Raw genomic sequence first — 16106 nt, forward strand, 5'->3', positions numbered from 1 at the left:
AAAAGATTTTCGCCAACTCCACATTTGATTGAGGGCTAATATCCAAAATATATAAAGAACCCAAGAAACTAGACATCAACAAATCACACAATCCAATTAAAACTGAGGTACAGACCTAAATAGAGAATTTTCATTGGAGAAATCTAAATTGGTTGAGAAACACTTAAAGGAGTGTTCAACATCCTTAGTCACCAGGGAAATGCAAACCAAAATACCTGTCAGAATAGCTATGATCAAAATCTCAATGGTAGGAGTGCAAACATAAAACAACTTTGAGAATCAATATGGAAATTACTTAGAAAATTGGGAATTGATCTAACTCAAGACCCAGCTATACCATTCCTGGGCATGAACTCAAAGGTTGCTCCACCCTACCACAAAGACACTTGCTCAAGTATTTTCATAGCAGCTTTATTCATAATAGCCAGAAGCTGGAAACAACCTAGATATCCCTCAACCAAAGAATGGTAAAGAGAATGTGGTACATCTACACAATGGGACACTATTCAGCTATTAAAAACGAAGATATCATGAAAGTTGCAGGCAAATAGATGGAACTAGAAAAAAAATCATCCTGAGTGAGGTAACCCAGACACAGGATGACAAACATGGTATACGGCCACTTAAAAGTGGGTATCAGCTGTAAAGGATAATCGTGTGCTAATCCACAGAGCTAAGTAATGAGGAGGATTCAAGGGAGGATCTCCCTGTGAAGGCAAAATAGAATAGATTTTGAGGGTAGGGATGGAAGCAGGACAGATCAAGGGGCTGAGGTGGGATGGAGGAAGAGAGGACTGGGAGAGACAACCTGGAATTAGAGGGCATTTCAGGGGTGACGTAGAAAGCTAATGCAGTGAAATCTATGTGAGTGATCCTAGCAAAAACTCACAGTAATGGGGAATCCGGAGCTTGAACTGGATATCTACTGTAACCAGGCAAGGCCTCAAGTGGAGTGACTGGGACACCGACCCAGCCACAAAACCTTTGATCTACAGTTTGTCCTGCATGTAAGACACGCTGTAATAATGAAGGCAAACAATGGATTGTTGGGTTGGCCAAACAATGACTGGTCCAACATGAGATCCCCCCTCTCTCCAGAAATAGGACTCCTTACCAGAGACCTAGGGTATAGCCAAATATGACTTAGCCAAAACAAAACAAAAACCCAGAAGTCAATAGAATGATTCCTAATGATATTCTACTCTACTAGATAGAGCCTAGCATAGTTATCACCAGAGGAGTCCATCCAGTAATTTATGGAAACATATGCAGAGAGCCACAGTCAAACATTAGACAGAGCTCAGGGAATCCTACAGAAGAGGGAGAGGAAAGATATATAGGAACCATAGAGGTCAATGATACTGCAAGAGCACAGCCCAGAGAATCAACTAAGCAGACCTTATATGGGCTTAAAGAACTGACAATCAGGGATCCTGTATAGGTCTGACCTGGGTCCTCTGCATGTATGTTATGGTTATGTAACTTGGTGTTCTTGTGGGATTTCTAACAGTAGGGGTGAGGGTTGTCTCAGGCTCTTGTCTGCTTTTGGGACCCCCTTCCTCCTACTGGGTTGCCTCATCCAGTCATGATAAAGGTATGTGTCTAGTCTTATTATAACCTTTTAGGCCATGTTTGGTTGATATTCCTGGAGACATGCTCTTTTATTTAAAGAAAACTGACAAATCTAAAGAAGAAAATCTGGGAGAAAGGGGAAATGGGGAGGGAGGGACTAGGAGGAGTGGAGGGAGGAGAGTCTGTGGTTGGGATGTAATATACAAGAGAAGAATAAATAAAAAAAGGAAATCCTGTTTCAAAAAAACAAAACCAAAATCACAATAAGAAATGAAACCTATTATTTTGCATGCTGCCTAAGACAAAGGATAGAAACAGCACTGGGTGTGGTGCTATACTCCTGCACTACCAGCATCCAGGAGGCAAAGGCAGGGCAGAGCGAGCTCCAGGATAACCTTGGCTACTCTTGTCTCAAAAACTACCTAGGTGTAGTAGGTCATACACATAGTCTTAGTAATTAAGAGGTAAGGTAGGAAGGTCATCAGTTCTAGACTATCTTGGACTATGTAGTGACCCCTGGACTCAATGAAAAAGAAAGTGGAAAAACTCCAACAAATTAAGTAAAACATAAACACTAAACAAGAATTTGTATAATCCATTAGGAGAAAGAAAAAGGGCTTGACACCAGCAAGATGGTTGACCAAGTGGTCTTTAGCTCCTGTCTCCTCAGAGGGATGGCAATGTGATAAGCATCCACGCCATGCTTTGATGGGGATTGGGATTGGGATTGGGATTGGGATTGGGATTGGGATTGGGATTGGGATTGGGATTGGGATTGGGATTGGGATTGGGTTGTTGAAATTGGTGTTGCCCAAGTTGGAGGGAGACTGTATTGATAGGTACCTAGTTTGTAGGCTTGTTGATCATAGTCCTGTCTGCAGACTGGCAAGGACCTTGTTATCTTGTGGGATCATCTGCATAGAGTTTGATGTCATGCCAGATTTATGAAGTTTTAGGCTATTCGAAAAACAACTTGCTCTCATTTTTTCTCTCTCTTCCCTGTCTGGGAGACTCCTGTAATTATTATTATTATTATTATTTGCTTGATAATACCACACAGGCTTTCTTTCCTCCATTATATTTCCCTCCAATTTTTCTCTCTACATAATTTCAAGTGATTGGTGTTTGAGTTTAGTAATTAATTCTTTCATATGCTTGAGAAGTCTGTGTAAAATCTAAACTCATTCTACTTAAAAAAAAAACCCACCCAGTCATTGTGTTATTCAGCTCCAGAATTTCTGTTTGGTTCAATTTGGGCAAGTTGTTTTTTAATTAATAATTATTTTAGATAGCATTGATGTGTTTCCTGGTGACATATTTCATACACATATGCCTGAGTAGTGAATCAAGAACATGAAAGTATTAGCATTTCTGTGTCACGCTATAGGTATGTGCAATCCTATGGGTGTATCTGGAGTGTATGGTAGTTCTACATTCACTGTTTTAAAGAACATCCACACTGATCTTCATGGTGGCTGGACCAGTTTACCTTTCCAGCAGCGGTGAGTATCCCTCTTTCTGTGCATCCTCACTGGTCTGTTGTCTGTGTCTGCTGTCATTTCTTTGCTTAATGCCTACCATTCAGACTGCGATCAGATAGTCGCTCAGTGAGCTTTGATTTGCATTTCTCCCAAAAGTAAGGGTACTGAATACTTAAAAGATATTTATTGGTTGTTTTTATTTCTTCCTTTGTGAATTGTATATTTATTTGTCCATTAGCCCATTCATTGATTAGATGATTTGGGGGTTTTTTTTGAGTGACTCATTTTTATAAATTTTAGATATGGCTTCCCTATCTTTTCCCATCCTATATGGATGCATCTGTGTTCGTCTAATTGTTTCCTTGCCTGAGAAAAAGCTTTAAAATTTCATGCAATCTTGTCTGTTAATTCTTGGCATGATTTCCTATGCTATTGGAGTCCTTCCCACAAACTCCTTACCCGTGTCTGTATCGTGCAGGGTTTTTCCTATTTTCCTTAAGCAGTCTCAGGTTTTACGCTAAAACTCTAGAATCCTTCTGAATAGATGCTTGTGCAGGGTGAGCGATATGAGTCTAATTTCAGTCTTTTCTGTGTGAGTATTAATACTCCATTGACTTGATTTGCCTGTAAAGTTTGTTGAAAAGGGTGTAGTTTTCCAGTGTATGTTTTTGATATCTTTGCCAAAGATTAAGTAGTAGATGTATCTGTGTCGAGTTATTTCTTGGTCTTCTATTCCTTTCCTTTATGTGTCTGTTTTTGTGTTAGCAGGTCTTGTTACCACGTGGTTACTCAGTGGTATAATTTGAGAAGAGGTTTCTGGTGTCTCCAGTTCTGCTCTTTTCCTTATAGGTTGCTTTGGTTATTCAGGTATGGATACTTTTGTGCTTCCAGATAATTTGAGGGTTGTTTTTCTTTCCAATCTTGTATCTTGTTTTTGCATTGGTTCCCTTATTGTTGACTTCTTTACCCTCTTTGTCTTGTAGCTCACTGGGCTTATTCAGAACAATTGTCTTTGTCGGAACATCCACGGATCTCCATTTCTTTGGCTTTGTTTACTGGGATTATGCTATGATCTTTTGGTAATGTTTCCCTGACTTTCATTTTCTTCACATCCTTTCATTGTGTCTACTTATTTAGATATACAATAGGCTTTTCCATAGGGAAAGGCCTGCAGGGGAGGGGTGTGGGGGTGCCGACTCAGGGTTATGCTGGAGTAACTGTTGATGTTAGATATGGTGGTGCGGGGCTTCAAGTGTAGGTATGGAGAACAGGTCCAGTCCAGGGCATACTGGCTCCGGAAGCTAGAGTTCATGATAATGGTATGATGTATAGCTTTTGGCCTTAACTGCTACAAGGGGTGCATGGTACTTGCAGGGGCGCTTGGAGTTCTGAATCCTCAGCAGCATCTAGCAGAATGCATATCTCAGTAGGCTGGGTAAGCACAGTGGTGTTTGCACATATGCAGAGAGGAATGGCACAGGGATCCTGGTGGATATATATGTTGGTGTGACTCCAGGGGTTAGGGCTGGTGTTATACATGTGACAGTGGGGATGTTGCTGGTGATAGGGGCCAAGGCCAGGTGTAAGCATTCAGTGGTTTCACTAAGTTCTGGGGTCGTGGTACCCTTACTACATTTCCTGGGCCAGTCCCAGTAGGAAATGGAAGTGGTGGCTCAGGAAATTTTGTTCTAGGAAAGCAAAAACACATGAGTCCCTTAACTGGTAAAATCCGTTAAGGTCTATAGTAGCTGTGCTGGCCAATGGTATTCTCAACAGCGAAAGGTGTTAGAGTTTGCTTTGGAAGAGGCTTCAGGATTTCATGATGGTGACTGATACATGGTCCTGGGGAGTAAAATATCTGTCTCTTCTGTCTTTCTCTCTCTCTGTCTCTCTCTTGTGCATGCACATATGCAAGTGTGGTGTGTGTGTGCACATGTGTACGTGTGTGCGTGTGCACGTGTGCATGTATGTGTGTGTTGGGAGTTATATTTGCAGTGACTGTAAAGCTATGGTATCCTCCACATTCTCCATATAGGAGAACTCAGGGAGTCAAAGAAGCACCTGCAGTATGATTGACATTCACAGTCTCTGCCCTTCTTTCTTGTTCTTAGCCATTCCCATGGTACCTGAACTTTGCTAACCTCTGTAGTCATTTGGATGGTGTGAAACCAAAGTTTCTCTGGGCAGGACCCTGAAGGTCTGGGGAACATAGGCATATATCTTTTCTTTTTCTCTGGGGGAAACTGTGGGCTGGGAAGATCCTTTAATGCTCTAAGTGGTGATAGCCTGAGGGATTAGATGGTGGATGTGAAACTGCTGCCCTTCATCTCCTTTGGAGTGTGTCGTTTGTGCTTCTGGTGTTCAAACCCAGTGCCTTGTGCTAGCTAGATAAGCTACTTAAACCGAGACACACCCTTAGCCCCATCTTCCTACCATTTCTGCAGTCAGGTTCACTTTTGTCTTTGGGTTCTTACACCAGCTTAACTGGTCCTTTTGCATACTCAGAATAGATTTTTCATTGTGGATACCTTTCTTCTTCTCTTCTCTTCTCTTCTCTTCTCTTCTCTTCTCTTCTCTTCTCTTCTCTTCTCTTCTCTTCTCTCCTCTCCTCTCCTCTCCTCTCCTCTCCTCTCCTCTCCTCTCCTCTCTTCTCTTCTCTTCTTCCTCCTCTTCTCCCCTCCCCTCCCCTCCCCTCCCCTCCCCTCCCCTCCCCTCCCCTCCCCTCCCCTCCTCTCCTCTCCTCTTCTCCCCTCTTCTCTTCTCTTTTCTCCCTCATGATATGGTGCAATGTCCTATTCCATCATCTCTCTGATGTTACTGCTCTTATTGCCAAATGCCTTTTAATTTTGGCTGGGGAAAAACATTATTTCCTGAGAGGAGTTATTTTTAGTCTGAGAGCAAGTACAGTGAATGCTCTGAAATCATATGCTTGTGCATAATTCAATGCTATATATTTCATTAATGAGGTCATTTCCCAAAGTGAGAATAATGGGCTTACTTAGCTCCTGTGACAGTGTGGAGTCTCCTCTACTGTTAGTAAAGGCGGGTAGATGCAACCTAGAAACATCAAACTGAAGAGAGGCCTGTCTTGCGGAGCATCTTCCTTTTCTATATCTAGATTTGAAGCTGCCAACATGAAGAGGACAGCTTTTTTTAGGATTCAGTTTCAGATGTTGCTGCACTCCCCACTGCTGTAATTGATCACATAGTAATGCATTTGATTTACTCAGCAAACATTTTCTGGACACAGACACCATGTACTCACTGGGGATATATGATTTATAAACACACCATGCCAATAAATATGATTTAGGGGTATTTAAATTGCTATCAATAAAGAGCTACAACTTGTAATGAGAGACTCTAACCTAGTATAGAGGTCATAAGGGTTTCTGAGGAGCTGAGATTTGATTTTTTTTGTTTGGAGACAAGACCTTACAGTACAACCAGAGCTAGCACCACATCGTGGAAAAACCCAAAGCAAAACCAAGTAGTTGCCAGTTCTTTCCTAGGAAGACTTGAGGCTACTTGAGAAATATAGGATCTTGATGAAAGTAGGCATGAAGATGGGGACCATTCTGGGTCAAGGAAGGACCAATAAGGTCTGCCAACAGTGAGCACCTTTAATAACCTTCATAGATGTCTCATCGGTAGGCCCTGAAGAGTACCTCTCTACCCTGTCTGCTTGCAGAGTCCTTTGGTCTCTGTGATCTTCTTGTACAGAATTATGCCCCGCATCCCTACACAGTTTTCATACTCCTTCTCAGGTCTAGATGGAGTATAGGTTAAGTTTATGTTTATGAATGAAAGCTAAGTAACAACAGCCCCCACCCCATCATACTCCTTGGTCATGGTCATTTAACCCAGACTCTAGACAGTGCAGTTTTCTTACCTTATCCACCCTTACAGTGGGAGATTAGAAGTTTGAATCCACCCCTAGTGTTTAGGAATTTTGCCTGGCTTAGAAGTGCCACTTGGCTGTACTTAGAAGACTGAATCACAGTGTGAGAGACTGTGAAGACAGCAGACCTCTGGTGAAAAGTTTTAGGGACTCTGAGTATAGTGTAAGAATTTCACAAACAGTGGATCCTCATTAAAAAAGATTTTAATTATTTCTTTAAGAATATCATAAAATGTATTTTGCACATACTCACCATCAACTTCTCACCCCGACTCTTCCCGGATCCAACTTCATTTTCCCAACATCATGTCTTTTCATAACCCATCAACTCTAATTTAAGCCGCTCATATATTCCTGGGTATGGGGCCACCCACTGGGGGGTACGGTTGACTTACTAGGAGCCACATTCTTATACAAAACTGGTTCTAAGTTTCTTGGAAGCCACAACTTTCTATAGCTCCTCAGTTTGGGGTAGGGATTCATAAAGCACCCCTCAGTCCCTGCTGGAAAGTCAGGTGGCTGCTCAGCAGGCACCCGCAGCTGCTGTGGGTTCAGGAGTGCACAGGTTGTGTCGTGTCCAGGAGGCACAATTCCATTCTCATCCTTCATGACTTTGGCTGTTTAGAATCTTTCTGCTCTCTCTTCTGCAATGATCTCTGAACCTTGGGGAGGGGTGTGATATAGATATGGGTTAGCACAGCAGCGAATTAGCAATGGTGCTAATGACTCAGCTTGATCTTAATGACACTCTTCAGGTCCCAGCTGAGATGTCATCTGCTCTCCTCTGTCACGCTTACTTATCGATGACTTTCATTCACTCTCTGCCCATGTATGCTGCACCATCCCATCCCACATAGTTCCCTTTGTAGCACTGACCACAAACTGACATTCCCTTTAATTATGTATATGTCTGTTTATTGATGCAGTCTACACCTTATTATGAGAATGTCACTTTGTAAGAACAAAGGCACTCTTGCCTTTTTACATTGGAGATCCCCAAACAGCATGATTACAAATGCATGGATATCAAATAAGTACCCTGGCGTGTGTGTGTGTGTGTGTGTGTGTGTGTTAGAGAGAGAGAGAGAGAGAGAGAGAGAGAGAGAGAGAAATATACAGAGAGATACAGAGAGAGTGAGAGACAGATACACACAGAGAGACATATACACATATGGAGAGAGAAGAGAGAGAGAGGGAGGGAGGGAGCGAGAGAGAGAGCAGGGAACTTCTGGTTTATCTAGAAATTCATGCAACAAGAATAGAACAGAACTTCAAATTTGAGCATTTGTCAGTGACTGTTCTCCAGAGTAGATCGTTTAATCACGTCCTCACCTTCAAGCCATTGATTAGGAGTCCAGCATGGCAGCTGCTGCCTGTACTTAGGTAGATTACAGCCATCCTTGGCTGCATGTAAATTCCAAGCCAGCCTGGGCTACTTGAGACCATGCCTCAAAACAGAACAGAGCAGTGCAGAAGAGAACAAAACCAAACAGACTCTGATGAATTATCCTTGTGCATTCTCCACTACACGGAGCACATCTATTTCCCCGGTCATTGGCTAAGCAGAATTGGTTTCCTCTGCTAACAGGTGTGGGCTATTTTGGTACCAGGATTATTTTTCTGATAGATGAAAAGGGCCAATGGCGAGAGTACTAGACAGATCTATTTGTGGCTACTTCACCCCTATCTCCAGCTCTATTTGTAAACACCACTGTTCTCTTCACCTTCTAATTATAGACGGATTCAGATAGAACAGCTCACCACGAAGCCGAGGGCACAGCAAGAAAACATGGACTCGTTCAGCTCAAGGGAGATTGCACCAGGTTTTGTAGCGTGAAAAGAGCAGAAACAGTAAACTGCCGCACTACCTTGAAATTGAATTTTTTATTTAGCAACTAGTAATGATGAGGAAAATCCTCATGTCATGCAGTCACAAAGTGACAAAAGTTGTCGGCATTTATTTGGTATTGGACGATGGACTCAATTTGTCATGTATTTGTATACACACGCACATACACACACACACACACACACACACACACACAAATATGCGTCTTCATTTTGGGGGAAGAGTATACATGCATGTGTAGGCCTGAGGTCACCATCATCAGATGTATATCTCAATTGCTGTCCATATTACTACTACTACTACTACTACTACTACTACTACTACTACTACTATTATTATTATTGATTCACTTTACATCCTGTTCACTGTCCCCCACTTGGTGACCCTCTCCCACAATTTTTCCCCCATCTCATCTCCCCTTCTTCTGTGAGTGGGTGGGGACCCCCTAGGTATCCCTCTACCTTGGCACTTCAAATCTTTGTGAGGCTATGTGCTTCCTTCCCACTGAGGCCAAACAAGGCAGTCCAGCTAGAAGAATATATCTCGCATACAGGCAATAGCTTTTGGGATAGCCACCATTCCAGTTGTGCAGGACCCACATGAAGATCAAGTCACACATCTGTTACATATGTTTGGGAAGGCCTAGGTCCAGCCTGTGTATGTTCTTTGGTTGGTAGTTCAGACACTGAGAGCCCCAAAGGTCCAAGTTAGTTGACTCTGTTGGTTTTCCTGTGGAGTTTCTATTCCCTTTGGGGCCTGCAGTCCTTCCTCCTATTCTTCCCCAACAGTCCCCAAGCTCTAGCCACTGTTTCACTGTGGATGTCTCCATCTGTCTGAGCCAGCTGCTTGGGTGGAGCCTCTCAGAGGACAACATGCTCCTGTCTGCAAGCATAACAGAATATCATTAATAATGTTACGGATTGGTTCTTGCCCGTGGGATGGGTCTCATGTTGGCTTATTAGTTGCTGGCTTGATCTTTTGTAGCTCTTATGCAGGCAACTGTTGCTGTTGTGATTTATGTGTCTATCAGCCATGTCATATCCTGAAGATGACACGTACAAGCTCTCCTCTCCATCCTCTGGCTCTTAAATTCACATCTTATTTTCTGAGACAGGGCCTTTTAGGGAACCTGTTTTCATTAATTTGGGTAGAACAACTGGCCAGAAAGCTTCAGGGATTTTTGTGACTCAGGCTCATTGTGGCCGGGATTTTTTATGTAGGTGGTGGGGATCTGAACTCAGGTCCCTAGGCTTGCACAGAAACATTTTACTCACTGTGCCATCTCTGCAGCTCCTCGACTGGCTGTTTAAATCCACAATATGGGCCTCTCCTAACGCACCGTGTGTCTGATGAGGGACTGCTTGTGGGTGTGCCCACTGACTATAGCTCTCTGGATTTTACTCTGTAGGATGGTGAGGAAGTGTGTCTGAAAAAAATGCTATTACTTCTGCTTTAGCGAGAATAGCAATGCACCAACGTCTGAGACTTTAGCAGGAATACTAGATGTTGCTTCAAGTTGCTAGCAAAAAATATCAAGAGTAGTTAGGCAGGATTAGATTCTGTGAGAGGATGGACTCCCAACCCACGCTGGTAATGTTACCAGGGTTCTTGGCTTGAGTTGGGAGTACCCATGCTTGGCCTGTCTCTCCTTATATATACAATAAGGGGTAAGCTGGATGACTTTTAACTTTACTTTTAGGTATTTCTTCCTAAGGCCAATTATACAGTCAGTGGTCTAAATCAGTCTTTATTTTGTGTGCATTTTTCCAGCTTCATATTTTTTGTTTATTATATTATACATATTAATAAGGCATGGCATGTCTGTTTCTCTTTTCTCTTCCTTCCTTTCTTTGTATGTGCCACCACACCCTATACACCCTCTTTTTTGGGATAGGTTCTTACTAGGTGTCCTTGGCTGAGCTCACCCTTAAGATCTTCCTGCCCAAGTTTTCTAGGTGTGAGATTATAGGCATGAATTGCTGTGCTCAGCCTGTTTCAATATGTAAATATATTTCATAATATTTACACTAGATTAAACATATTTATCTCATCAAACATTTATTTTTCCTTTGTTCTGAATACTTCCAAATCCTTGTAGTGTTTTGAAATGCATAGTAGTTATTATTGTTGAGAATCACCTAACTTCAATAGCACCCCGGGGATGGGCTCCTTGCTTCTATCTAAACTACAGCTTAGTCACTACTGACCAACCTTCTCCATTCCTCCTGACCCCCTGCTCTCCTTGGCCTGTCTGTGTACCGTTGAATGTAGTACACTTGGATGTCAGAAGAAAGTGTATGATCCTTGGGGACTAGCGTTACAGATGATCATGAGATGCCATGTAGGTGCTAGGAATGGATCATAAATCCTTTGGAAGAATAACCAGGGCTCTTGACCACTAACCCATCTCTTCAGTTCCAGTCCTTCTTTTATGTGTATTTAAATTAAGACAGTGAAGAGATGACTTTACCAAGCTAGATTCACATTTGAAGTGAGGTATGCTAACATAATATTTTGTCTTGCCATTTATGTTGACAGTTGGTGACCCTGAGGAGCATGACATCAGCTTCAATTATTTTCATGCAGCTGGATGGAATTTTTTGGGCAATCTATTCCTACCTCTTAAAAAGACAAATCTCTTTGTTTGCTATTCCATTTCACATAGCCAATAAAATTATAAAAGCAGGGTGGTTAAAAGCCTATTATGTACAACCATTTATCCACTTATTAATTAATAATGAAGTACTTACTATGTGTCAGACAGGAAAGATAGTGAACAGGATCGTACAGCTCTTTGACTTTATAGAGTTTTCATTTCAGTCTTGAACAACTAGAATTTTCGCTAAAAACTGCCTTTGCATGATCAGGATAATTTAGCCATATCCTTTAAGATTTAGAAAATGAAAGTCCATCTTTACTGTAAGGCATTAAGTGATTAGAAATGCAGTCTGACTATGATATTTAAAAGTAGTGCTTTGGGGAAGTGACAAGGATGTGGTCATCAGGGTGGAGTCTCTATGATTAAACCTTAAAGGTTTCATAAGAACAGGTAGAAAGGACAGAACATACATCATACATACACACTCCCCATGGCTGCTGTATGATGCCTTTTACCGACTCAGTAATTTACCAGAATGATTGCTCAAATAGGCTTATGGAAAGAAAATGAGGGTTTGGATATCTTGTTTTCATTTTAATCCATCAATTTGTCTCCATCATGGCTACCAAAAGGTCCTGGGACTTTTCAGTGGGGTGAGCTCAGTAGCAATCTGATCTCCAGGAACATGAGATAAAAGGGTCCCTCCCTCTGTGTATGAGATCAATTTGGGTTACACAGTGAGTTCCAGGCAAGCTTGTGCTACCAAGTGAGACACTGGCTCAACAAAACAAAGAAGTATCTTGGGAGTCCTTGGTAGCCCAGAAAAGTGTCATATTTCTGAGGGAGACGGCTGGTGCAGTCTTGTTAATGGTGAATTGGGATCATTTAACTCTTCCATGAGCCATGAGAATTTCACTACAGCTTTGGTGAGAAGTTAAAACGAATCTGGAAGCATTAATGGTTGGTACACAGCTAGGTCTTATTCTGCCACCCAGAACCCCTTTCTTTTCCCATGTGAAGCCTTCACTCAGTCCTAGGCTTTGCCTTATCCTGAGCTTTTCAGTGAACAGTTTTATCCTTTTCTTCCTGTGTCTCACTTTTCATGGCTGTTATGCATGTTTAGAGAAAGAAGGTCCTTAAGGGTTATCTGTGATTCTTTGATACATGAACATGGAGTAAACAGTTTATCAGTGAACAAGAGCTGATATTTGGCATTATCTTGCATGTGACTAGGAATATCTAGGATGCTTTGGAGAGCAAAAAGCAATGGGCAAACTTTATCCGACCCACCCCAAAGGAAGTATGTTTATTTTTGTAAAAAAACATTTAAATGTCAGAGCATTTTCCTCATTTATAAAATAGGATATTACCTGAAATATGGATAATGTTGGTTATTGTGAAAACCAAATGAAGCCATGCAATAAATATGCCTGGAAAACTTATATATCAACAGGGTGATGATCAGTACAAATATAGTAAGTAAATTTTCATTTGGGAAAATTAACATTTAATATATACCTAGGAAAATTTCACTTGTAATGAATTTTATTTTGACTCCAGGTTCTTTGCTTTTTTTTTTAAGTCAGTGAATCATCATTTTGAGAGTTATTATATGCACATGTGTTACTGCAAATTCATAGCTTCTGTGGTTTTCCTGAAGAAATGACTATGGTGGTATGGATATACTTGGCCCAGGGAGTGGCAATATTAGGAGGTGTGGCCTTGTTGGAGGAAGTGCATCACTGTAGGGGTGGGCTTTGTGACCGCCTCCTAGCCATGTTGGAGACAGTCTGCTCCTGGTTTCCTTCGGAACAAGATGTAGAACTCTCAACTCTTCCAGCACCATGCCTACCTGGATGCTACTGTGCTTTCTGCCATGATGACAATGGACTGAACCTCAGAACTTGTAGGCCTGCCCTAATTAGTGTTGTCCTTTATAAGAGTTGCCTTGGTTATGGTGTCTCTTCCCAGCAGTAAACCCCAAAGTTAAGACTATGACATTGAGATAAAGGTGCCAGGCAGCCTGTTAGATAACACTCCATTCATGATGGATGTGGTACAGATGCTACTGAGGGCTGGCTAGGGACCTGCTATGCCACTTACCCATTTACAAAGTCCCTTTGAAGGTGGCAAAACAAGTCTCAAATACATTAGGTCCCTTAACTACTTTATAGGTTGCACTTTAAAAAAGTTTTTTTGAGGCAATATTTTTCTTCATAGTCCAGGGTTTCTTTGAATTTATATATTTTAGTCTGTCCTAAAACTCACAATCCTCTTGCTTCCATATCCTGAGTGCTAAGATTATAGGAACAGTACTTGGATAAATTCTTTACCTTTAAATTTTTTTTCTAACAATGATAATATATATCATTAGAAATCAACTTTGTACTTTAAGTATAAAATTATTATGGACCATGTCTTAGTCAGTATTCTATTGTTGTGAAGAGATACCATGTTGGTGTCTTACAAGAGGTTGACTTACAGTTTCAGAGGTTTGCTCCATTGTCATCATGGTATGGAGCATGGCAGCATGCGAGCAGACATGGTGCTAGAGAAGCAGTTGTAAATCCTATATCCAGATCCACAGGCATTAGGAAAAGAAATATACTGGGCCTGCTTGAGCTTCTGAAACCCGAAAGCCCACCTCCAATGACATACTTCCTCCACAAGGCCACACCTCCTACTTCTTCAAAGTAGTGATGACCCCATGATGACTAAGCATTCAAAATACATCAGCCTATGATGGGCATTCTTATCTAAACCCCAACACTACCTCTTCTAGAATTCTTTAGAATTCTTTCCCTCTTTTTACTGAAATAGCTTCTCTTCTCACAAAATGTATCCTGATTAGAGTTTCCTGTCTCTGCTCCTCCCAGTTTCTCTCCACCACCTCTCTTATCCATGTCTACTTCCTCTCTCTCTCTCTCTCTCTCTCTCTCCGAACAGGTTTCTAAGAGAAAAATATTAAAATGTAACAAAATAAAGTATAATAAGAAATAAAAATTTATCACATCAAAGTTGGACAGGACAAACCAAGAGAAGAAAAAGAAACTAAGAGAAGGCACAAGAATCAGAGAACCACTCATTGCACACTCAGGAATCCCATAGACACATTAAACTGAAAACTATCCTGCATACACAAAGGGCCTTGTGCAGACCTGTGCACTCTCTCTTATGCTTGCTTCAGTCTCTGTGAGTTCATATGAGCTCTGCTCCTGTTGATTTACAGAACCTTACTTTTCTGGTGTCTTTCGTCTCTCTTATGTTCCTTTTGCCTCCTCTTCATAAGGATCTCTGAGCTTTGAGAGGTGGGGCTTTGCAGGCTAAGGTTTCTCACTCTCTTAGTAATTCCTAGCTGTGAATCTGTATATTTGTTCCCATCTGTTGTAGGAGGAAGCTTCTCTGATGATGGCTAAACAAGGCCACAGTGCCCACACTTAAACCTGCAAAAAAATCACAAATATAGCCCTATTAAAAAAGTGATTAAAGTCAAGTGCTAGGTGACATGGCCTATAGGTAATTCAGTCCTTCTGACATTAGAGCAATCAAGGACAGTCCAAGATGACATTTTAGTTTCTAAAATGGCCACAATATACCTTTTAAAACTCAATCTAGGGGCTGGGGATTTAGCTCAGTGGTAGAGCACTTACCTAGGAAGCGCAAGGCCCTGGGTTCGGTCCCCAGCTCCGAAAAAAAGAACCAAAAAAAAAAAAAAAAACTCAATCTAGACACAGCTACATTCTGATAACAGATATTCTCAAACCAAACAGCTAGCCAGTCACTTTCATGCTTATATTGTTTATGGTTCTTTGCCCTTCGGTAATTTTAGACTTGACTTCATGTGATAACAAAGGTATATATGCAACTTTCATTTCTAACTACCTGGGGACTTGTTAGGTATATACATTGATATTTCTTTTCTGGTGTCTTGATTTGATGTTACTGTGGAGTACTTGACATGCTTAGTAAAAATATTAGATAATTATTTAATGTTTGGTATAACTTTCATAAATATGTATTTTTCAAATCCCCACGAGCGCTTCTTGCTATCTTGCCACTAGTACCTATCACATGAATTTGGTGACAACTACATGCTGAGTGCTCATGCAGATGCTGAGACTACTGTAATGAAACTAAATCCCTCTGTGTATGTGAGCGTGCATACAAGCCCTGTGGGGCAGTGGGCTGTGAAAGGTACCCTGATTCCTGGTCGAGATTGGTCAAATCCCCGGAAACCCTAAAAGGGATAGCAGGCACATTCCCAGTCTCCTAGGATATCAAGATCTCTGTGGCCCCTATTCCATCTCCCCACCCCCAGACTCCTGTAGAGAGGTTTGGGACAGATCAGTCACCTAGGGCAATACCCTAAGTCCCTCCTCCACAGGTGAGGACGTGACCACAGGTCATGTAGTCTCAAGACAGATCAGTCGTAGAAACAGCACCACATGCCCAAATTTGTAGCTGAGGTCTTCCCAAGCTGTCAGGCCAAACCAATAGGAAGTACCTGTTGTCAGACTAACCCATCCAAAAACTATATTTAAGAGTCATGTTCAGACACGGTATGCACTCATTGATAAGTGGCTCTTAGCCCAAATGCTTGAATTGCCCTAGATGCACAGAACACATGAAACTTAAGACGGATGATCAAAATGCGAATGCTTCACTCCTTCTTTAAAAGGGGAACAAGAATACCCTTGGCAGGGA

This window comes from Rattus norvegicus, chromosome 4 (genome assembly GCF_021556685.1).
Source record: "Rattus norvegicus strain SHRSP/BbbUtx chromosome 4, alternate assembly SHRSP_T2T, whole genome shotgun sequence".
NCBI lineage: Eukaryota > Metazoa > Chordata > Mammalia > Rodentia > Muridae > Rattus > Rattus norvegicus.